The 23,260-nt window shown below is 48.7% G+C and overlaps 1 protein-coding gene across 1 annotated transcript in view; it reads right to left on the bottom strand.

Moving 5' to 3' along the window:
• LOC310696746 (lysozyme C-like) overlaps positions 1-22,153 on the bottom strand; it is a 161,622-nt gene extending 139,469 nt beyond the window's left edge. The window contains exon 1 of the mRNA XM_083482677.1: positions 21,932-22,153. The gene's annotated coding sequence lies outside the window, so the exon portion shown is untranslated. The remainder of the gene's footprint in view (positions 1-21,931) is intronic.
• Between the last annotated feature and the right edge of the window lie 1,107 nt (positions 22,154-23,260).

The raw sequence follows: 23,260 nt of genomic DNA, 5'->3' as shown, positions 1-23,260 counted from the left end.
GTGAAGCAGACGCCGCCCATGGCGATGCGACTTGGAAATCACAAAGAAATCATCAGCTTCAATGTCACTCAACTATCGGATACGCCCATTGTATTGGGAATGAGTTGGCTGGACAAGCACAGCCCAACGCTGGCTTGGTACCAGAGGCAGCTGATCTTCGGCTCTTCCTTTTGTGCTGAACACTGCATCGTGCCCCGGCAGGAAGGAGAGGAAGAGGAGTCACAGCTGCTGCTAGGCACGCTGCAAGCGATTCCCCACAAGTACGCAGAATTTTTGGAAGTTTTCTGCGAGAAGGAGGCAGACAGGCTACCCCCTCACAGACCATATGACTGCAAGATTGACCTGCTGCCGGGGGTGGCGCTGCCTAAGGGGAAACTGTATTCCATGTCAGAGGACGAGCTGCAGGAACTCAAACAGTTCATAGATCATAATTTGGAGCGCGGTTTCATCCGAGAGTCCAAGGCAGCGGGGGGCAGTCCAGTATTCTTTGTTAAAAAGCGAGACACGCCCCAAAAAAGACTGGTCGTGGACTATCGCATGTTAAACAATGGGACCAAGCCGTCGGACTTCCCCATGCCCCGAATCGACGACCTCCTGGCGAAGCTGCGGAAGGGGAAAGTGTTCACCAAGTTAGACCTGCGAGGGGCGTACAACCTCATTCGTATGCGGGAGGGAGATGAGTGGAAGACGGCCATGTTCACGCCACTGGGTACCTACGAATACAGAGTTATGCCCTTTGGATTGCAAAATGGCTCCCACGTTTTTCAAGCTTTCATGCATCACGTGTTGGCGGGACTTCTCTACAAGACGTGCGTCTGTTTCTTAGATGACATCCTGATCTTTTCGGAATCGCAGCAGGAGCATGACAGACACGTCAAGGAAGTGCTGACCAGACTAAAGCAACATAGGCTCTACGCCAAGCTGGAGAAGTGCCAATTTGACGTGACGGAGGTGGATTTTTTGGGCTACAAGTTGTCTGACAAGGGGCTCGCCATGGACAGCGCCAAGGTTCGCGCGGTATTGGATTGGAAGAGTCCACGCAACCGGAAGGAGGTCCAGAGGTTTGTCGGCTTTGCGAACTTCTATCGCAAGTTTATCAAGGGCTTCGCTATGCAGACAGCGGCCATCACAGACACGCTTAGCTCCAAGAAAAAGAAGTTCGTTTGGACAGAGGAGGCGGAGCAGTCCTTTCAGGCACTCAAGCGTCTCTTTGCGTCGGAAGAGCAGCTGCTTCACGTCAACCCCAGCAGGCCGATGAGGGTGGAGACAGACGCCTCGGACAGAGCCGTGGGGGCGGTCCTGCTGCAAAAGGACCAGCAGGGGGTGTGGCGACCGGCAGCGTTTTACTCCAGGAAGCTCAGCAAGTCCGAGCAGAACTACACCATCTGGGACAGGGAGTTGCTGGCCATTCATGCAGCGTTCAAAGCGTGGAGGCACTTCCTGATCGGCGCCAAGCACACGGTGCAGGTTTGCACGGACCACAAGAATCTGGAGCACTGGCGCACGGCACAGTTCCTAAACCAGAGGCAGATACGTTGGGCTGAGTTTTTTGCGAACTTCGACTTCCGCATAGAGTATGTCCCGGGGGACACTAACATCATGGCGGACGCCCTCTCCCGTAAGCCACAGTATCTGGAGGACGCAACGCCAGCGGCCGCCATGCACATCTTCGCACCAACAGTATGGGCGTGCGCCGCGGCCACCGTGGACCTGGAGGCGGTGCGACGAGCGTTGCAGGATGACTCCTTCGCGCAAGCAAAGATGGCAGAGGTGCAAAGGGGCACGGCTGCGGCCGACGGTTTCCAGCTACGAGATGGATTGCTCATCCGTAAAGGGGCCATCTACGTGCCGGGAGACGACCTTCGCGCCAAGGTGCTGCAGCAGCTGCACGACGCGCCCACGGCCGGGCACTTTGGCAAGGAGAAGACGGTGGAATTAGTAGCCAGGGATTTCTGGTGGCCTGGAATGAGAGGGGAGGTCGCAGACTACGTGGCGAGGTGTGACACCTGCCAGAGGGCCAAACCAGTGCACAAACCGCCGGCCGGACTGTTGGAACCGCTGCAAACTCCGGTCGAACCTTGGGAAAGGGTGGCCCTGGACTTTGTCACGGATCTGCCCAGCTCGAGGGGCAAGACGGCAGTGCTGGTGGTGGTAGACCTGTTTTCCAAGATGGCGCATTTCATTCCGTGTGCTAAGGTGGCCACGGCGGAGCAAACCGCCAAACTGTTCATAGACCACGTGTTCAAGGTTCACGGTCTGCCACGGTCTATTCTGTCTGACCGGGGGCGGCAGTTCATCTCGAATTTCTGGCAGAAGCTGATGGGCTTCCTGAACGTCAAGATCAACCTGGCGTCGGCGAGACACCCGCAGACCAACGGGCAAGCGGAGCGGGTCAATGCCATCATGCAGCAGTACCTGAGATGTTATGCAAATCAACAGCCTGCGACGTGGGTGGATTACCTGCCACTTGCCGAGTTCGCCTACAACAACACGAAGCACGTGTCCACGGGGGTCACGCCGTTCTTCGCCAACAACGGGAGGCACCCCAGAACCTTCCCGGGACTGGAAAGAATGGGAGAGGGGGAGCCGCAGACAGCAGATGCGTTCGCGTCGGAGCTGCAGGAAGTCCACGATCAGCTGAGGCGCCACCTGGAGCGGGCCAAGCACGCATACAAGGTACAAGCGGACAAGCACAGAAGGGTTGGCGAAGAGCTCCACGTGGGAGACTGGGTTTGGTTAGCAGCCCACGCAGTGCCGGCCAGGTCGTTGGCCAAGAAGAAACTAGGGCATAAACAACTGGGGCCCTACCAAGTCGAAGAGCAGGTCAACCCGGTAGCGTTCAGACTGGCACTTCCGGAGGGTTCCAGAATGCATCCGGTATTCCACAGATCGGTGCTCACTCCCTACAAGGCACCGCACAGGTTCCAGGAACCCGGAACGGCGCCGAGTCCGGTCAGAGACAGAACAGGGCACGCGGGAGTGGCACAGAAGGAGCGCATCAACGAAGTCACGGAGATTTTGGACTCCAGATGGGGGGAAGAGGGGGTAGAATACTTTCTCGCCAAGGAGGGCACCCCGGCCAGTGCGAACAGCTGGGTGCCGGGCTACGCCTTGGACGAACCTCTCCTCAAAGACGAGTTTCATGCCCTCTTCCCCCATAGACCTATGCCAGCAGACTTTTTCGACGACTGGCTTTTCACGCCCACGCTTTCGGCCAGCACTTTCCGGGGGTTCGACTCGGACGAGGACCCGACACAAGACGTCCGTTCCCCGGAGGGGTCACCCTCGGGATCTGCATCAGAACCCTCGTATTGGTGGGACGATAGACCAGAGGAGCAGTTCCGCAGACGGTGGCTGGAAAGCCCAGGACGAGCAACACCGCCAGGAGGAAGTGAGGGAGAGAGGACATGGACGTTTTCGGGGACGACCCTGGTTTCGAGCACGGCGGCACAGAGATGGAAGCGGAGGTGACCGTTGTCGACGAGAGCAGGGAGGAAGACCCGCGAGACTTCAGATGGAGACCCGCCACGGGAAGCGAACGATATCCGACGTTCGTCCCTTTGCAACAGCAGCCCCCAGCTCCAGCACCGGAAGGAGGGGAGGGGGGAATGGGGGGCTTCGAGGGGGGGATGGATGTCAGGGGTTTAGGAGCAGAGGCACGGGCAAGGGAGGAAACAGAGAGCGAAGGGGAGGAGGCAGAAGAAAAGATGAGTGATGACGACGACCCGAGATCTCCTAGTCTTTCCAGTGAATCAGAGGATTCACAGAAAGGAGCACCAGTGGCCAGGGCAAGGGGGGAGTCTAGGGGGGCACCCCAGGAAGATAGAGCCAGAGGGGACTCAGGGGGGAGCAGCTGGAAATCGGGACCAGCGTCACCGCCAGGAAGCAGGGAAGAGGAAAGGAGCCAGGGGGGAAGCGCTGGCAGCTCACCACAGGAGGGAGGGCATGAGTCAGGAGTGGCCACACCTCCATCGGGGAGCGAAGAAACGGTTAAGAGGAAAGTGGAAGGTTGGGCGCGCGCGCCAAGTTCAAATGCAGAGGAAGGCGGCGCAGTAAGCAGCCCCGAAAGGGAACCAGGTCCTAAAGCCCGGCGCAAGGAGGCAGGAGGGTCCGGGTCAGCGTCAGAAGAATCCCGGAAGGAAGAAGCCCCGGGGGGTAGAGGGACCCAGAGGAGGACAGTCAGGCGGAAAAGGTGGAGCAAGGCTAGGATATTAAGTTGGTGCACACGGGGCGGAGACTCAGACGGAGCTTCGCCGATCTAGCTACTAGACGTAGAGTTGCGCGCAGCAGCGTGAGAATGGAAACTGTAATTCAATAAAGACTTTTACTTAATGATCGCTGGCTAGCGTGATCCTCTGTGAGCTAGGATCTTCAAGCAGCTCTGACAAGTGGTATCTACAAATATGGACAAGGCACAAAGACAGGTAGTCACTAAGGATGGTAGACTACCAAAAACTTTCTTTGAGATGACAGACAACTTGGACTTAGTTGATATTTGGAGAACAAAGAACCCCATGGTTAAAGAAGGAACCTTCTTTTCTGAAGCCAATATGACATGGACAAGAATGGACCAAATATGGGTAACTAGAGGAATGGCACCAAAGACAAGAAAAGTGGAAATCTGCCCAAAAACCTGTTCCAACCATAACGCTGTTAAGATGGAAATGAAACTAATACCAGCTGGCTCCTTTAGATGGAGGATGAATGACACCTTATTCAGAGATGAAAATGTGCTTAAGAAGGCCCAAAAAACTTTGAGACTATTTTGAGATAAATATGAGCACTGATGTGGAAAAAAGAATAATCTGGGACGCAAGTAAAGCGGTTATGAGAGGGTTCTTGATACAACAGAACACATTAAAGAAGAGAATTCAAAATGAGAAGGATAAAATTTTGGAGAAAATAAAGGAAGGTAAAAAAAATTGAGAGCAAAACCAAAGTCTCAAGAGATTTTGAGAGAAATAAAGTTACATCAAGTGCAATATATGAAAATGATGAATCAGGAAATAGAATGGAAAATTAAACAAAAGTGACAAAAGACATTTGAGTCGGCTAATAAATGTAGGAAATTGTTGGCTTGGCAAATGAAAAGGACAAAAATTAAATACAGTTACAAATTTAGAAGTGGAAGGAAGGAATATACAGAACCCAGTTGAGATTAGAAATTGTTTCCAGAGGTATTTTAAACAGCTATATACACAAGGGCCACAGAAAGAAACTGATGTAGATCGATTTTTGAAAACAAATGGATTACAAAAAATTAATGTTGAACTACAAAATAACTGAACAAGAGATAGAATCATAGAATCATAGAGTTGGAAGAGACCACAAGGGCCATCGAGTCCAACCCCCTGCCAAGCAGGAAACACCATCAGAGCACTCCTGACATATGGTTGTCAAGCCTCTGCTTAAAGACCTCCAAAGAAGGAGACTCCACCACACTCCTTGGCAGCAAATTCCACTGTCAAACAGCTCTTACTGTCAGGAACTTCTTCTTAATGTTTAGGTGGAATCTTCTTTCTTGTAGTTTGGATCCATTGCTCCGTGTCCGCTTCTCTGGAGCAGCAGAAAACAACCTTTCTCCCTCCTCTATGCGACATCCTTTTATATATTTGAACATGGCTATCATATCACCCCTTAACCTCCTCTTCTCCAGGCTAAACATGCCCAGCTCCCTTAACCGTTCCTCATAAGGCATCGTTTCCAGGCCTTTGACCATTTTGGTTGCCCTCCTCTGGACACGTTCCAGTTTGTCAGTGTCCTTCTTGAATTGTGGTGCCCAGAACTGGACACAGTACTCCAGGTGAGGTCTGACCAGAGCAGAATACAGTACAATTATTACTTCCCTTGATCTAGATGCTATACTCCTATTGATGCAGCCCAGAATTGCATTGGCTTTTTTAGCTGCCGCGTCACACTGTTGGCTCATGTCAAGTTTGTGGTCAACCAAGACTCCTAGATCCTTTTCACATGTACTGCTCTCAAGCCAGGTGTCCCCCATCTTGTATTTGTGCCTCTCATTTTTTTTGCCCAAGTGCAATACTTTACATTTCTCCCTGTTAAAATTCATCTTGTTTGTTTTGGCCCATTTCTCTAATCTGTCAAGGTCGTTTTGAAGTGTGATCCTGTCCTCTGGGGTGTTAGCCACCCCTCCCAGTTTGGTGTCATCTGCAAATTTGATCAGGATGCCCTTGAGTCCATCATCCAAGTCGTTGATAAAGATGTTGAATAAGACCGGGCCCAAGACCGGGCCCTGTGGCACCCCACTAGTCACTCTTCTCCAGGATGAAGAGGAACCATTGATGAGCACTCTTTGGGTTCGGTCAGTCAGCCAGTTACAAATCCACTGAGTGGTAGCATAGTCAAGACCGCATTTTACCAGTTTCTTTACAAGAATATCATGGGGCACCTTGTCAAATGCCTTGCTGAAATCAAGGTAGGCTACATCCATTGCGTTCCCTTCATCTACCAGGCTTGTAATTCTGTCAAAAAACGAGATCAGGTTAGTCTGACATGACTTATTTTTCAGAAATCCATGCTGACTATTGGTGATCACAGCATTCCTTTCTAGGTGCGCACAGACTGTTTGCTTAATGATCTGCTCCAGAATCTTCCCTGGTATTGATGTCAGACTGACTGGGCGGTAATTATTTGGGTCCTCTCTTTTCCCCTTTTTGAAAATAGGGACAACATTTGCCCTCCTCCAGTCTGCCGGGACTTCGCCTGTTCTCCAGGAATTCTCAAAGATGACTGCCAGTGGTTCTGAGATCACATCTGCCAGTTCTTTTAATACTCTTGGATGCAGTTCATCTGGCCCTGGAGACTTGAAAACATCTAAACTGGCCAAGTATTCTTGTACTATCTCCTTAGTTATTCTGGGCTGTGTTTCCTTTGCTAAATCATTTGCTCCAAATTCTTCAGGTCGGGCATTGTTTTCCTTATCGGAGAAGACCGAGGCAAAGAAGGCATTGAGGAGTTCAGCCCTTTCTGTGTCCCCTGTTTGCATTTCACCATCTTCTCCTCTGAGTGACCCCACTGTTTCTTTGTTCTTCCTTTTGCTACGAACATACCCATAAAAGCCTTTTTCGTTGCTTTTAACCTCTCTAGCAAGCCTGAGTTCATTCTGTGCTTTAGCTTTTCTGACTTTGTGTCTACACGTGCTGGCTATTTGTTTGAATTCCTCTTTGGTGGTTTCCCCCCTTTTCCATTTTTTGTACACATCCTTTTTTAATCTTAACTCAGTTAAAAGTTCTTTAGATAGCCACCCTGGCTTCTTTAGGCACCTTCCATGTTTCCATCTCATTGGTATTGCCTGACGTTGTGCTTTTACTATCTCCCTCTTAACAAACTCCCAGCCATCATGAACTCCCTTTCCTTTTAGTATTACTGTCCATGGGATCTCACCCAGCACTTCCCTAAGTTTTATGAAGTCGGCTTTCTTAAAGTCAAGAAATTGAGTCCTAGTATACCTGGCTGCTCCTTTCCGTTGTATAGTAAACTTCAGAAGAACATGATCACTCGTGCCTAATGATCCTTCCACTTCTACCCCACTAACCAGATCATCAACATTGGTTAGGACCAGATCTAAAATGGCTGTTCCTCTTGTTGCTTCTCCCACTTTCTGGACAATGAAGTTGTCTGCAAGGCCAGTGAGGAATCTGTTTGACCTTATGCTCTTGCCTGAGTTTGACATCCAACAAATATCCGGGTAATTGAAGTCCCCCATTACTACTATCTCCCTTCCTTTTGCATGCTTGGCCATCTGTTCCAGGAAGGCATCATCTATGTCCTCCGTTTGGCTTGGGGATCTATAGTAAACTCCCACAATGAGGTCACTGTTATTCTTCTCTCCCTTAATTTTGACCCAAATGCTCTCACTTTGGCTTTGAGGTTCTGAATCTTGGATCTCTTCACAGGTATACACATCCGTGACATATAACACCACTCCTCCTCCTTTCTTGTCTGGTCTGTTTCTCTGAAATAGATTGTATCCCCCCATTATTACATTCCAATCGTGGGACTTATCCCACCAGGTTTCAGTGATGCCTATTATGTCATATTTAGTTTGCTGTACCAAGAGCTCAAGCTCATCTTGTTTATTTCCCATGCTTTGCGCATTAGTGTACAGACGTTGAAGTCCATTAATCATTCCCCCGTGTCTCTTATTTAAGGATTTTTTCCTCCCACCACTAGGTCTGCGTGCTGTTTGCTCCATTTGGTCTATGACATTTGGATGATCATCTTCATCAATTGATAGGCTCCTACCTTCAGGAGCACTGTCTCCCTCCCCCACATTAGTCAGTTTAAAGCCCTCCTGATGAGGTTTCTGAGATTTTTGGCAAAAACATTTCTCCCAACCGTTGTGAGGTGCAGCCCATCGCTTGCCAGAAGTCCATCTTCAAGAAACTGCAGTCCGTGATCTAAGAATCCAAACCATTCCTGTTTACACCATCTGCGAAGCCAGCAGTTCACTTCCACTATTTTTCTCTCTCTCCCTGTGCCATTCAGAATATGCAATTGGGAAAATCTCCAGGACCGGATGGACTGACTTCTAGATATTACAGATCTTTAAAAGAATGGCTAGTACAACCTTTGAAAGAGGTCTGTAATGAAATAATGGAGGGAAAAAGGGCACCAGAGTCGTGGAAAGAAGCATATATCACACTTGTACCGAAAACAGAGACTGAAAAGACGCAGCTCAAGAACTACCGCCCCATATCACTGCTTAATGTGGATTACAAAATTTTTGCAGACATTTTGGCTAAAAGACTAAAAAGAGTGCTAGTGGAAGAGATACATAAGGACCAAGCAGGCTTTCTCCCAGGAAGACATCTATCTGACAATGTGAGGAACATAATTAATATTTTAGAAAAATTACAAGTGAACAAAAACACTGAGGCAGTTTTGATATTTGTGGATGCGGAGAAAGCCTTTGACAACATTTCTTGGATTTTTATGGGGGGAAAAATTACAGGGTATGGGGGTAGGCCAAGGCTTTGAAAATGGTATAAGTGCAATATATTCCAAACAAAAGGCAAAACTGATTGTAAATAATGTGGTGACGGAGGAAGTTAAGATTGAAAAAGGGACACGACAAGGTTGCCCAATCTCCCCATTGCTTTTTATATCGGTCCTGGATGTTTTGCTGAATATGATAAGAAGGGACCAGTTGGTTAAAGGTATACAGGTCGGAGCCAAACAGTACAAATTGAGAGCATTTGCAGATTACTTAGTATTGACGTTACAGGAGCCAGAATCTAGTACTAAAAGAGTTTTAGAACTGATTCAAGAATTTGGTCAGGTTGCAGGATTTAAACTGAATAAGTAAAAAACCAAGGTTTTAGAGAAAAATTTAACACCAATTGAGAGAGAGGGGTTTCAGAATGAGACAGGTTTAACAGTGGTTAAGAAAGTCAAATACTTGGGGATTAACATGACAGCAAAAAATGGGAATTTATTTAAAGACAACTATGAAAAATGCTGGGTTGAAGTGAAAAAAGATTTAGAAATTTGGTCAAATTTGAAGCTTTCACTGCTAGGCCGTATTGCTGTGATAAAAATGAATGTTGTTTTTGTTTCAAACATTGCAAAATATGGACAAAATGGACTGTTTTAAGAAGTGGCAGAGAGATATTTCTAGATTTGTCTGGCAGGGCAAGAAGCCCAGAATAAAATTTAAAATATTAACAGATGCAAAGGAAAGAGGTGGATTTGCCCTGCCAGACTTGAAACTTTACTATGAATCAGCAGCTTTTTGCTGGTTGAAAGAATGGCTGCTTCTTGAAAACGCTGACATTTTGGACTTAGAAGGTTTTAACAATGTATTTGGATGGCATGCATATTTATGGTATGATAAGGTCAAAGCGCATAAAGCATTTAAAAACCATATTGTAAGGAAAGTGTCAGAGCTGCTTGAAGATCCTAGCTCACAGAGGATCACGCTAGCCAGCGATCATTAAGTAAAAGTCTTTATTGAGTTACAGTTTCCATTCTCACGCTGCTGCGCGCAACTCTACGTCTAGTAGCTAGATCGGCGAAGCTCCGTCTGAGTCTCCGCCCCGTGTGCACCAACTTAATATCCTAGCCCGGCTCCACCTTTTCCGCCTGACTGTCCTCCTCTGGGTCCCTCTACCCCCCGGGGTCTCTTCCTTCCGGGATTCTTCTGACGCTGACCCCCCGGACCCTCCTGTCTCCTTGCGCCGGGCTTTAGGACCTGGCTCCCTTTCTGGGCTGCTTACTGCGCCACCTTCCTCTGCATTTGAACTTGGCGCGCGCGCCCAACCTTCCACTTTCCGCTTAACCGTTTCTTCGCTCCCCGATGGAGGTGTGGCCACTCCTGACTCGTGCCCTCCCTCCTGTGGTGAGCTGCCAGCGCTTGCCCCCTGGCTCCTTTCCTCTTCCCTGCTCTCTGGCGGTGACGCTGGTCCCGATTTCCAACTGCTCTCCTCTGAGTCCCCTCTGGCTCTATCTTCCTGGAGTGCCCCCCTAGACTCCCCCCTTGCCCTGGCCACTGGTGCTCCTTTCTGTGAATCCTCTGATTCACTGGAAAGACTCGGAGATCTCGGGTCGTCGTCATCACTCATCTTTTCTTCTGCCTCCTCCCCTTCGCTCTCTGTTTCCTCCCTTGCCCTTGCCTCTGCTCCTAAACCCCTGACATCCATCCCCCCCTCGAAGCCCCCCATTCCCCCCTCCCCTCCTTCCGGTGCTGGAGCTGGGTGCTGCTGTTGCAAAGGGACGAACGTCGGATATCGTTCGCTTCCCGTGGCGGGTCTCCATCTGAAGTCTCCCGGGTCTTCCTCCCTGCTCTCGTCGACGACGGTCACCTCCGCTTCCATCTCTGTGCCGCCGTGCTCGAAACCAGGGTCGTCCCCGAAAATGTCCATGTCCGTCTCTCCCTCACTTCCTCCTGGCGGCGTTGCTCGTCCTGAGCATTCCAGCCACTTTCTGCGGAACTGCTCCTCTGGCCTATCGTCCCACCAATACGAGGGTTCTGATGCAGATCCCGAGGGTGACCCCTCCGGGGAACGGACGTCTCGTGTCGGGTCCTCGTCCGAGTCGAACCCCCGGAACGTGCTGGCCGAAAGCGTGGGCGTGAAAAGCCAGTCGTCGAAAAAGTCTGCTGGCATAGGTCTATGTGGGAAGAGGGCATGAAACTCGTCTTTGAGCAGAGGTTCGTCCAAGGCGTAGCCCGGCACCCAGCTGTTCGCACTGGCCGGGGTGCCCTCCTTGGCGAGAAGGTATTCTACCCCCTCTTCCCCCCACCTGGAGTCCAAAATCTCCGTGACTTCGTTGATGCGCTCCTTCTGTGCCACTCCCGCGTGCCCTGTTCTGTCTCTGACCGGACTCGGCGCCGTTCCGGGTTCCTGGAACCTGTGCGGTGCCTTGTAGGGAGTGAGCACCAATCTGTGGAATACCGGATGCATTCTGGAACCCTCCGGAAGTGCCAGTCTGAAAGCTACCGGGTTGACCTGCTCTTCGACTTGGTAGGGCCCCAGTTGTTTATGCCCTAGTTTCTTCTTGGCCAACGACCTGGCCGGCACTTGCTAACCAGACCCAGTCTCCCACGTGGAGCTCTTCGCCAACCCTTCTGTGTTTGTCCGCTTGTACCTTGTATGCGTGCTTGGCCAGCTCCAGGTGGCGCCTCAGCTGATCGTGGACTTCCTGCAGCTCCGACGCGAACGCATCTGCTGTCTGCGGCTCCCCCTCCCCCATTCTTTCCAGTCCCGGGAAGGTTCTGGGGTGCCTCCCGTTGTTGGCGAAGAACGGCGTGACCCCCGTGGAGACGTGTTTCGTGTTGTTGTAGGCGAACTCGGCAAGCGGTAGGTAATCCACCCACGTCGCAGGCTGTTGATTTGCATAACATCTCAGGTACTGCTGCATGATGGCATTGACCCGCTCCGCTTGCCCGTTGGTCTGCGGGTGTCTCGCCGACGCCAGGTTGATCTTGACGTTCAGGAAGCCCATCAGCTTCTGCCAGAAATTCGAGATGAACTGCCGCCCCCGGTCAGACAGAATAGACCGTGGCAGACCGTGAACCTTGAACACGTGGTCTATGAACAGTTTGGCGGTTTGCTCCGCCGTGGCCACCTTAGCACACGGAATGAAATGTGCCATCTTGGAAAACAGGTCCACCACCACCAGCACTGCCGTCTTGCCCCTCGAGCTGGGCAGATCCGTGACAAAGTCCAGGGCCACCCTTTCCCAAGGTTCGACCGGAGTTTGCAGCGGTTCCAACAGTCCGGCCGGTGGTCTGTGCACTGGCTTGGCCCTCTGGCAGGTGTCACACCTCGCCACGTAGTCTGCGACCTCCCCTCTCATTCCAGGCCACCAGAAATCCCTGGCTACTAATTCCACCGTCTTCTCCTTGCCGAAGTGCCCGGCAGTGGGCGCGTCGTGCAGCTGCTGCAGCACCTTGGTGCGAAGGTCGTCTCCCGGCACGTAGATGGCCCCTTTACGGATGAGCAAACCATCTCGTAGCTGGAAACCGTCGGCCGCTGCCTTGCCCCTTTGCACCTCTGCCATCTTTGCTTGCGCGAAGGAGTCATCCTGCAACGCTCGTCGCACCGCCTCCAGGTCCACGGTTGCCGCGGCGCACGCCCAAACTGTTGGTGCGAAGATGTGCATGGCGGCTGCTGGCGTTGCGTCCTCCAGATACTGCGGCTTACGGGAGAGAGCGTCCGCCATGATGTTGGTGTCCCCCGGGACATACTCTATGCGGAAGTCGAAGTTCGCAAAGAACTCAGCCCAACGTATCTGCCTCTGGTTCAGGAACTGTGCCGTGCGCCAGTGCTCCAGATTCTTGTGGTCCGTGCAAACCTGCACCGTGTGCTTGGCGCCGATCAGGAAGTGCCTCCACGCTTTGAACGCTGCATGAATGGCCAGCAACTCCCTGTCCCAGATGGTGTAGTTCTGCTCGGACTTGCTGAGCTTCCTGGAGTAAAACGCTCCCGGTCGCCACACCCCCTGCGGGTCCTTCTGCAGCAGGACCGCCCCCACGGCTCTGTCCGAGGCGTCTGTCTCCACCCTCATCAGCCTGCTGGGGTTGACGTGAAGCAGCTGCTCTTCCGACGCGAAGAGACGCTTGAGTGTCTGAAAGGACTGCTCCGCCTGCTCTGTCCAAACGAACTTCTTTTTCTTGGAGCTAAGCGTGTCTGTGATGGCCGCTGTCTGCATAGCGAAGCCCTTGATAAACTTGCGATAGAAGTTCGCAAAGCCGACAAACCGTTGGACCTCTTTCCGGTTGCGTGGGCTCTTCCAATCCAATACCGCTCGAACCTTGGCGCTGTCCATGGCGAGCCCCTTGTCAGACAACTTGTAGCCCAGAAAATCCACCTCCGTCACGTCAAATTGGCACTTCTCCAGCTTGGCGTAGAGCCTATGTTGCTTTAGCCTGCTCAGCACTTCCTTGATGTGTCCGTCATGCTCCTGCTGCGATTCCGAAAAGATCAGGATGTCATCTAAGAAACAGACGCACGTCTTGTAGAGAAGACCCGCCAACACGTGATGCATGAAAGCTTGAAAAACGTGGGAGCCATTTTGCAATCCAAAAGGCATAACTCTATATTCGTAGGTACCCAGTGGCGTGAACATGGCCGTCTTGCACTCATCTCCCTCCCGCATGCGAATGAGGTTGTACGCCCCTCGCAGGTCTAACTTGGTGAACACTTTTCCCTTCCGCACCTTCGCCAGGAGGTCGTCGATTCGGGGCATGGGGAAGTCCGATGGCTTGGTCCCATTGTTTAAAATGCGATAGTCCACTACCAGTCTTTTTTGGGGCGTGTCTCGCTTTTTAACAAAGAATACAGGACTGCCCCCCGCTGCCTTGGACTCTCGGATGAAACCGCGCTCCAAATTATGATCTATGAACTCTTTGAGTTCCTGCAGTTCGTCCTCTGACATGGAATACAGTTTCCCTTTAGGCAGCGCCGCCCCCGGCAGCAGGTCAATTTTGCAGTCATATGGTCTGTGAGGGGGTAGCCTGTCTGCCTCCTTCTCGCAGAAAACTTCCAAAAATTCTGCGTACTTGTGGGGAATCGCTTGCAGCGTGCCTAGCAGCAGCTGTGACTCCTCTTCCTCTCCTTCCTGCCGGGGCACGATGCAGTGTTCAGCACAAAAGGAAGAGCCGAAGATCAGCTGCCTCTGGTACCAAGCCAGCGTTGGGCTGTGCTTGTCCAGCCAACTCATTCCCAATACAATGGGCGTATCCGATAGTTGAGTGACATTGAAGCTGATGATTTCTTTGTGATTCCCAAGTCGCATCGCCATCGGTGGCGTCTGCTTCACCACTTGCCCCCCTAGCAACTCCCTGCCATCCACCGTGACAACCTGCAGGGGCAGTGTGGCCGGCAGCAACTGTATAGCGTGTTTGTCGACAAAGTCCTCCCCTATAAAGTCCGCATTGCTGCCCGAGTCAACTGTGATTGGCACGTCCATGGTGATTCCATTGGGCAGCTGGAGAGATGCGGTGAGCCTCACTACTGGTTTGGCCAGGAGGGGGTTCACGGGCTGTAAAATCTCTGGGGACTGCGTCACTAACACGTCTGGCTGGGCCCCAGGGCCTCTTCCTCCAGCCAGACTGCGTCGTTTCCCTGCTGTGGTCCTCCTTGCTGCGTTGCTGCAGTCACCATTGCTGAGGCTGCAGTGAGCTTGTGGAGCCTCTGGGGACACTCTTTCGCCATATGCCCTGGCTCCTCACAGACGTAACACTTCCTGTTCCCTCTAGGAGGCTTCGCTTTCACTGCTGCCGGTGCTAGGGCTCTGGTTGCTGACTGAGCCCTTGCACCTCCAACCTCCATAGGTTCCGCTCCTCCTCCTGGCGGAGGCGTGGATTGCGCACGCGCTGCTTCTCTGGGAAGGAAGGAGGAGCCCCTGGCTGGTTCGCGCCCTCCACGCCCTTCGTCCCTGCTCCACGGACGTTCTTCCAGCCGCCCCCCCACTGCCAGTGCCCTCTGAACGACCTCCTGGGTGGTCCGGGGTCTCTCCCCCCTCGCGATCTCATCTTTAATCGAGCTGTGCAGCCCCTCCCAAAAGAGGTCTCTTACAGGGGCCGAATCTCTGTCCCATTCCAGGGCACTGACCAAAGCGAAAAAGCGGGCATGGTACTGCCTCACGCTGGCCCTCCCTTGCCTTAGTCCATGCACCTCCTTCCGGGCAAGATCCACGTCAATGCTTGATAAAAAACACCCATCCATCGCTTTAATAAAGGCATCCGCATTTTGGAGCGCCGGATCCTTATCTCTCCATAAATTGCGCAGCCATGCTTTAGCATCCCCATGCAAATGGGACATGATGAATCCCACTTTCTCTTGCTCATCTCTAAAGTCTTTATTCAGCAGTTGCAGTGCGCACAGTACGTCTGCTCTAAAGTTGGGATACTGTTGCAGGTTCCCATCGAAGTGAGAGACCAGACCGCCTGTTCGTCTCGCCAACCCAATTCCCTCCTGCCTGGGTGTCTGCTTTGTCAGCACGTCTAACCTGACCTGGAGATCCCTGCAGGCGGCAGCTGCCTCCTCCTCTCTCTTCCTGGATGCGAGAGCCTCGGCATTCAGTTGTGACACTGCTTTTCTGAGTTCCTCTATCTGCTGCTCAGCCGTCATGTCGTCTGCCGTTCGTGAGCTCGCTAGTAGGCACCTGCTTCTCTCTCCTCCTCGAGGCTGTAGATGCCCACAATTAGGAGACGGAGCTTACTGTCAGAGCTGCTTGAAGATCCTAGCTCACAGAGGATCACGCTAGCCAGCGATCATTAAGTAAAAGTCTTTATTGAGTTACAGTTTCCATTCTCACGCTGCTGCGCGCAACTCTACGTCTAGTAGCTAGATCGGCGAAGCTCCGTCTGAGTCTCCGCCCCGTGTGCACCAACTTAATATCCTAGCCCGGCTCCACCTTTTCCGCCTGACTGTCCTCCTCTGGGTCCCTCTACCCCCCGGGGTCTCTTCCTTCCGGGATTCTTCTGACGCTGACCCCCCGGACCCTCCTGTCTCCTTGCGCCGGGCTTTAGGACCTGGCTCCCTTTCTGGGCTGCTTACTGCGCCACCTTCCTCTGCATTTGAACTTGGCGCGCGCGCCCAACCTTCCACTTTCCGCTTAACCGTTTCTTCGCTCCCCGATGGAGGTGTGGCCACTCCTGACTCGTGCCCTCCCTCCTGTGGTGAGCTGCCAGCGCTTCCCCCCTGGCTCCCTTCCTCTTCCCTGCTTCCTGGCGGTGACGCTGGTCCCGATTTCCAGCTGCTCCCCCCTGAGTCCCCTCTGGCTCTATCTTCCTGGGGTGCCCCCCTAGACTCCCCCCTTGCCCTGCCCACTGGTGCTCCTTTCTGTGAATCCTCTGATTCACTGGAAAGACTCGGAGATCTCGGGTCGTCGTCATCACTCATCTTTTCTTCTGCCTCCTCCCCTTCGCTCTCTGTTTCCTCCCTTGCCCTTGCCTCTGCTCCTAAACCCCTGACAGAAAGCATTGTTTAATGTTTGGATAAGATACAAGGACTTACTGGAAAATAAAACTCCAAGGTGGCTGTCACCGATTGAAGCGAAAGCTCTGAAAAAGCTCAATATGGAGGTCAAATGGCCGAAATATTGGGAAATTTTGGAACAAGATGGAGATAGATTGAAATTGCAGTTTTGAAAAACTAAAAAATAAAGTGCGTGATTGGTTTCATTATTACCAGATAATGGAGGCATACAATTTGGACAAAAAAATCGGCTTCCAGGTGGAAAAATCAAAATTGGAAACAGAATTGTTAGAACCCCAAACTAAGACTTTGTCAAAAGATGTATAACTTGCTGTTGAAATGGAATACTCAGGATGAAACGGTGAAATCTGCAATGATTAAATGGACACAAGACATTGGACATAACATAATGATGGCTGACTGGGAACAGTTATGGACCACAGGTATGAAGTTTACGGCATGTAATGCCTTAAGAGAGAATATTATGAAAATGATATACAGGTGGTACATAACCCCAGTCAAGCTTGCAAAAATCTATCATTTGCCCGATAATAAATGTTGGAAATGTAAAGAAACTGAAGGTACATTCTTTCACCTTTGGTGGACGTGCCCAAGGATTAAGGCTTTCTGAGAAATGGTATATAATGAACTGAAAAAGGTATTTAAATATACCTTCTTGAAGAAACCAGAGGCTTTTCTCCTGGGCATAGCCGGCCAATTGGTGTTAAAGAAGGACAGAATTTTCTTTATGTATGCTACAACAGCAGCAAGAATACTCATTGGAAAGACACAAGATTTACCCACTCTGGAAGAATGGCAGATGAAAGTGATGGACTACATGGAATTGGCGGAAATGACTGGTAGAATCCGAGACCAGGGAGAAGAGTTGGTGGAAGAAGATTGGAAAAAATTTAAAGACTATTTCCAGAAGTATTGCAAAATTAATGAATGTTAGGATGTTTGTTTGTTTTTTAATAAATTTTTTATTGATTTTACAAATTTTTAAAGACAAACAAACAACTAAAAAGACATACAAACATGTATAGTTTCATAGCATTTTTTCATAAACCTCTTTTCCAGGACTCCCCCATACCCCCCCTTCCTGCATCCCAATGTCCACAATTTTTAAGCAACTTCTGAATATTCCTTTCCAACCTCTGTCATCTTAATCTTTTCTGTAATCTAATCTTATGTCACTGTATCCCTTTTTTTCCTAAAAACCTCGACATTCTAACATTCATCAAGTTTATAGTAGTCCTTAAGATAACTTTTGAATTTTCTCCATTCTTCTTCCGCCGTCTCTTTTCCCTGATCACGGATTCTGCCTGTCATCTCGGCCAGTGTCATATAGTCCATCACTTTCATCTGCCATTCTTCCAGAGTGGGTAGATCTTGTGTCTTCCAATACTTTGCGATGAGTATTCTTGCTGCTGTTGTAGCATACATAAAAAAAGTTCTGTCCTTCTTTGACACCAATTGGCCGACAATGCCCAGGAGAAAGGCCTCTGGTTTTTTAAGAAAAGTACATTTAAGTACCTTTTTCATTTCATTATATATCATTTCCCAGAAAGCCTTAATCTTCGGGCATGTCCACCAAAGGTGGTAAAAGGTACCTTCAGTCTCTTTACATTTCCAACACTTGTTATCGGGCAAATGGTAGATCTTTGCTAGCTTGACTGGGGTCATGTACCACCTGTAAGTCATTTTCATAATGTTTTCCTTTAAGGCATTACATGCCGTGAATTTAATACCGGTGTTCCACAACCACTCCCAGTCAGCTGACATAATGTTATGACCAATGTCCTGTGCCCACTTAATCATGGCCGATTTAACTGTTTCATCTTGTGTATTCCATTTCAGCAACAAGTTATACATTCTTGATAAATTCTTAGTATTGGGTTCTAACAATTCAGTCTCTAGTTTTGATTTTTCCACTTGAAAGCCAATTTTCCTATCCTGTTTGAAAAACTCCGTTATTTGACGATATTGAAACCAATTTTGTACTTTATGTTTCATTTTCTCATGACTTTGTAATTTCAGTTTATCTCCCTCTTGTTCCAAGATTTCCCAATACTTCGGCCATCCGACCTCCATATTGAGTTTCTTCACTGCCTTAGCCTCCACAGGAGACACCCATCTAGGGGTTTTGTTTTCCAACAGATCTTTGTATCTTATCCAAACATTAAACAGTGCCTTTCTAACAATGTGGTTTTTAAAGGCCCTATGCAGCTTAATTTTATCATACCATAGATATGCATGCCAACCAAATGCATTATTGAAACCTTCCAAATCCAAAATGTCAGTGTTCTCGAGGAGCATCCACTCTTTCAGCCAGCAAAACGCTGCTGCTTCATAGTACAATTTTAAGTCCGGCAGGGCAAATCCCCCTCTTTCTTTGGCATCTGTCAATAATTTAAATTTTATTCTGGTTTTTTTGCCCTGCCAGACAAACTTCGAAATATCTTTCTGCCACCTCTTAAAACATTCCATCTTGTCAAGAATCTGCAAGGTTTGAAACAAAAATAACATTCTAGGCAATACATTCATCTTAATTACTGCAATTCAGCCTAACATTGATAGTTTCAACTTTGACCATATTTCTAGATCTTTTTTAATTTCTGACCAACATTTTTCATAATTATCCTTAAACAAATTCAGATTTTTAGATGTCAAATAAACCCCTAGGTATTTCACCTTCTTAACCACCGTCAACCCTGTCTCCTCTTGGAATTTCTCCTTCTCTATATCTGTTAGGTTTTTTCCTAAGACTTTAGTTTTTTGTTTATTCAACTTAAATCCAGCTACCTGGCCAAACTCTTGGATTATTTCTAACACCTTTTTTGTACTAGTGTTTGGCTCTTGCAATGTCAATACTAGGTCATCTGCGAATGCTCTTAACTTGTAATGTTTAGCTCCGACCTGTACACCTTTGACCTGCTGGTCATTTCTAATCATATTCAGCAACACCTCCAGAACCGAAATAAAAAGCAATGGGGAAATTGGGCACCCCTGTCGTGTTCCCTTTTCAATCTTAAGTTCCTCAGTTATTACATTATTTACAATCAACTTAGCTTTTTGTTCAGAGTATATTGCACCCATACCATTCTCAAAACCTTGGCCTACCCCCATCCCATGAAGATTCTTTTTCATAAAACTCCAAGAAATATTGTCAAAGGCTTTCTCCGCGTCCACAAAAATCAACACTGCTTTAGAGTTTATATCCACCTCTAACTTCTCCAAAATATCTATTATGTTCCTTACATTATCTGCTAGGTGTCTTTTTGGGAGAAAGCCTGTTTGTTTCTTATGAATCTTTTCCATCAACACTTTTTTAAATCTTTTTGCCAAAATGTCTGCAAAAATTTTGTAATCCACATTAAGTAATGATATTGGGCGGTAGTTCTTCAATTGAGTCTTTTCAGTCTCTGTCTTTGGTATGAGTGAGATATATGCTTCTTTCCACGATTCAGGTGCCTTCTTTCCCTCTAAGATCTCGTTGCAAACTTCCTTTAACGGTTGAATTAACCACTCCTTCAAAGATTTGTAATATCTGGAAGTCAATCCATCTGGTCCTGGAGATTTGCCCAGTTGCATATTCTGAATGGCACCCTCTATCTCTTGTTCTGTTATTCTCTGGTTCAGATCCATCCTACTTTGATGAGAGATTTTTTGTAATCCATATTTATCGAGGAATTTATCTATATCTTCTTCATTTTGTAATCCTTGGGCGTAGAGTTTTTTGAAATAACTCAAAAAGCAATTTCTAATCTCATTGGGTTTGGATATATTCTTTCCCTCCACTTCTAAGCTTGTAACTGTATTCAGTTTCTGTCTTTTCTTCAATTGCCATGCCAGAAGTTTACCACATTTGTCTGCCGATTCAAATGTCTTTTGTCTCATTTGCTTTATCTTCCATTCAATCTCTTGGTTCATCAATTCCATATATTGTGCTTGGTATAACTTAATCTCTCTCAAAATCTCCTGGGACTTTGGTTTTACTCTTAATTTTTTCTCTCCTTCCTTTATCTTTTCCAAATTTTTTTCCTTTTTCTCATTCTGTTTCCTCCTTTTTATTGAGTTTTGTTGGATCAAAAAGCCCCGCATCACAGCTTTACTTGCATCCCAGATCACTCTTTTTTCCACATCGGCCCTTAAATTTATTTCAAAATAGTCCTTTAAAGTTTTTTGGGCCTTCATAAGGATCTCCTTATCTCGAAAGAGGGTGTCATTCATCTTCCATCTGAATTGACCAGTTGTTGTAAGTTTCATTTCCATTTTCACGGCGTTATGGTCGGAGCAGGTTTTTGGGCAGATTTCTACCTTCTGAATGTTAGGATGTTTGAATGAAGTTAAGCGGTTTCTAGCTGTAATGATATAAAAGAATATGGAAAAATTGGATTTTTAAATAGGTAAAAATTTAATGTTATAATATATTAAGATCAAAGATCAGGATAATAAGGAGGAAAGAAATTGCTGAATTAATTAATTGAATTGGAATACAAAAAAGGGGAGGTATGAGGAGGTCAGGGAAACAAGGATATGAATGTAAGATATGGAAAGGTTGATTTTTTATTTTTCCTTTTTTATCTTTTTTCTGTAAGTGTACTTATTCTGTATTTTTCTTGTATTTTTAGATTTGTTTTTTATTCTTTTATTTTTTGTTTTTATGTAATTCCTTTTTCTGAAACTTTAATAAATATTTTATAAAAAAAAGAAAAATAAACTTGATGCAATTAAATACCAATGTAGCTAGCTATGTCACAATATAAAGCTACTATCACGGAGAAACTAAGCTATAAACAATATAGCCCACAGGAGGTAAGTAAAGGTGATGGTCAGATAAATTCAAGTTCCCAGAGGGCTCGCATGCAAGAGAGCTTAATAAAAAGCCCCAAAATGCATCGGACATGAAAAAAGGGGCCAGCCTTGCAAGAAACTGCCTCTCCTAAAATGGCTGCCCGTGCTGGACCACGTGGTGAAAACAAAATGGTGACGGCCAGGGAGCCGTAACCCTGACAACAATAAACAACCAGCAGCACGAGAGCCATGGGGGGGGGGGAGAGGGGAATTAGGCTGAAACCTGATAAACGGGCTGGTAATGCAGTTCCCAGAACAATCCCTTTTTCTTGCTTGCCTCACTCTCCCCCCAAGCAAGAATAATGTACACACAAAGCAACCCCAGTGCTCCCTGACCTTGTCCTACAGTGACCAATTTAAAAGCTCCACGTGCTGCGCTGCCCCTAGCAACAGCAAACAGGCTTTTGCCGGCACAACCCCAACCCTTCGGCGACCCAGCCACCAATAGCTTAAACTGCTGCAGCAAATTACTCCCCAACTAGTTCTGCAGTCCCTCCTGGTCAGCCCCACACCAACTCCAAACCTTAGGAAGCGGTGGCTCCAAAGCACTCAGGGTGAAATGAGGGGAGGACTCCAAAGCCGGGGAAAGAGACTTGCAGCAGAGGGCTGCCGGACAAAGCGCTACTCACAGGAAAAGAAAGGGCTCCTGCTGGCAAACAGCAGCTCTTAAGGGGGAAATCAGCAGCTGGAAAAGGCAGGCAGCAGCAGGCACAGCAACTAAAAGGAAAGGGGAAGATTAAAGCAAAAGAACAAGCAGGCGCACGTGCTCCAGAGCAGGCGACGCGGAGATAAGATCTCAGACAAACTGGAGCAGCTGGAAGCGGCAAAGAGGGAGATCCCAGGCCACCCCTGCGTTAAATGGAGCAGGCCACGCCCCCCAGGCCATCCGATTGGCTGGCCAGGGGGTGATGCGATCGGGATTCCTGCAATCGCGCGGAGGCTGAGCCGCGTGCATGGTGGGAGGGCGAAGCCCCAGCCCCACCTCCTTCTACGTCGGAAGTGGCTTTGCTGAAAAACAGATGTTTTATTATAAATTGACATGGATATTTGCACGCACAGAGAAAACAGCTTTGTTTTCTCCAAAATTCTAAAAGCCAGTTCACAATATTGCATTGTCAACACAATGTCCCCTGTATGTATGTATGTATGTATGGGTATCTATGAAACTTCATCTGTGGATGTTTGATCATACCAAGCTCATGGAAATGTTCCTGAATGCAACCCAAAGCCCCTTCTGCGCAATCATGGATTTGCATTCACAAAGCAGCACATTCACAAAGCAGCAGATATGAACAGTTAACCCTGTTACCGGAAAAAATCCGAGGGCTCCCTTGGACGAAACAAAGACACCAACCAGGGCAATTCAGAGCAAAACAGCAGCCAGTAGGCTTGGTCTTTATTAAGGAAAGACTGTCGCGACAGGACTCCCACCGCCCATGAGGTGAAGCAAAATGGAAGCCCAGAACAAAAGCAGACCCTAACTTTTATTAGTTGCTAATCCCCTTAGCTACACCCCCAGAATTACATCATATTTACATCATGATTATATTATAAACAGGAGGAGTTAGGGGAGGGATCGGGCAGGTAACTCGAATATTCCAACACCTGGTCAGTGCCCCTCTCCCGCCCTCCTGTGAGTCATCTTGGGAGACAAAGGGAAAAGGCGCAGTTTCCTGCCCCCTGGGGAAATCCTGTCACAGTTCCTTTTGTCCTGGTCGAGGCAGAATACACTATCTCATGCAGTCTATTGTGTCCATTGCCGTTTGCTGTCTGGACCCATCAAGCAGGTCATCAGAGTAAACAGGTTAGTTGGGAGGAGGCGCTGAGTACGTGCTCGCTCGGTTGGGGGATTATGGCTGGTTGGTGCCAGGTCACCCCCCCCCTTTGATAGTCCTTTCTCCATGGAGCGAAATAAAAGTGGTCCGATGAAAATCCGAGCAACGGCTGATTTTTGGTGA

This window comes from Podarcis liolepis (genome assembly GCF_965112155.1).
Source record: "Podarcis liolepis genome assembly, chromosome: 17".
In the NCBI taxonomy this organism is placed as follows: domain Eukaryota; kingdom Metazoa; phylum Chordata; class Lepidosauria; order Squamata; family Lacertidae; genus Podarcis; species Podarcis liolepis.
This window is presented reverse-complemented; position numbering and strand designations above follow the sequence as displayed.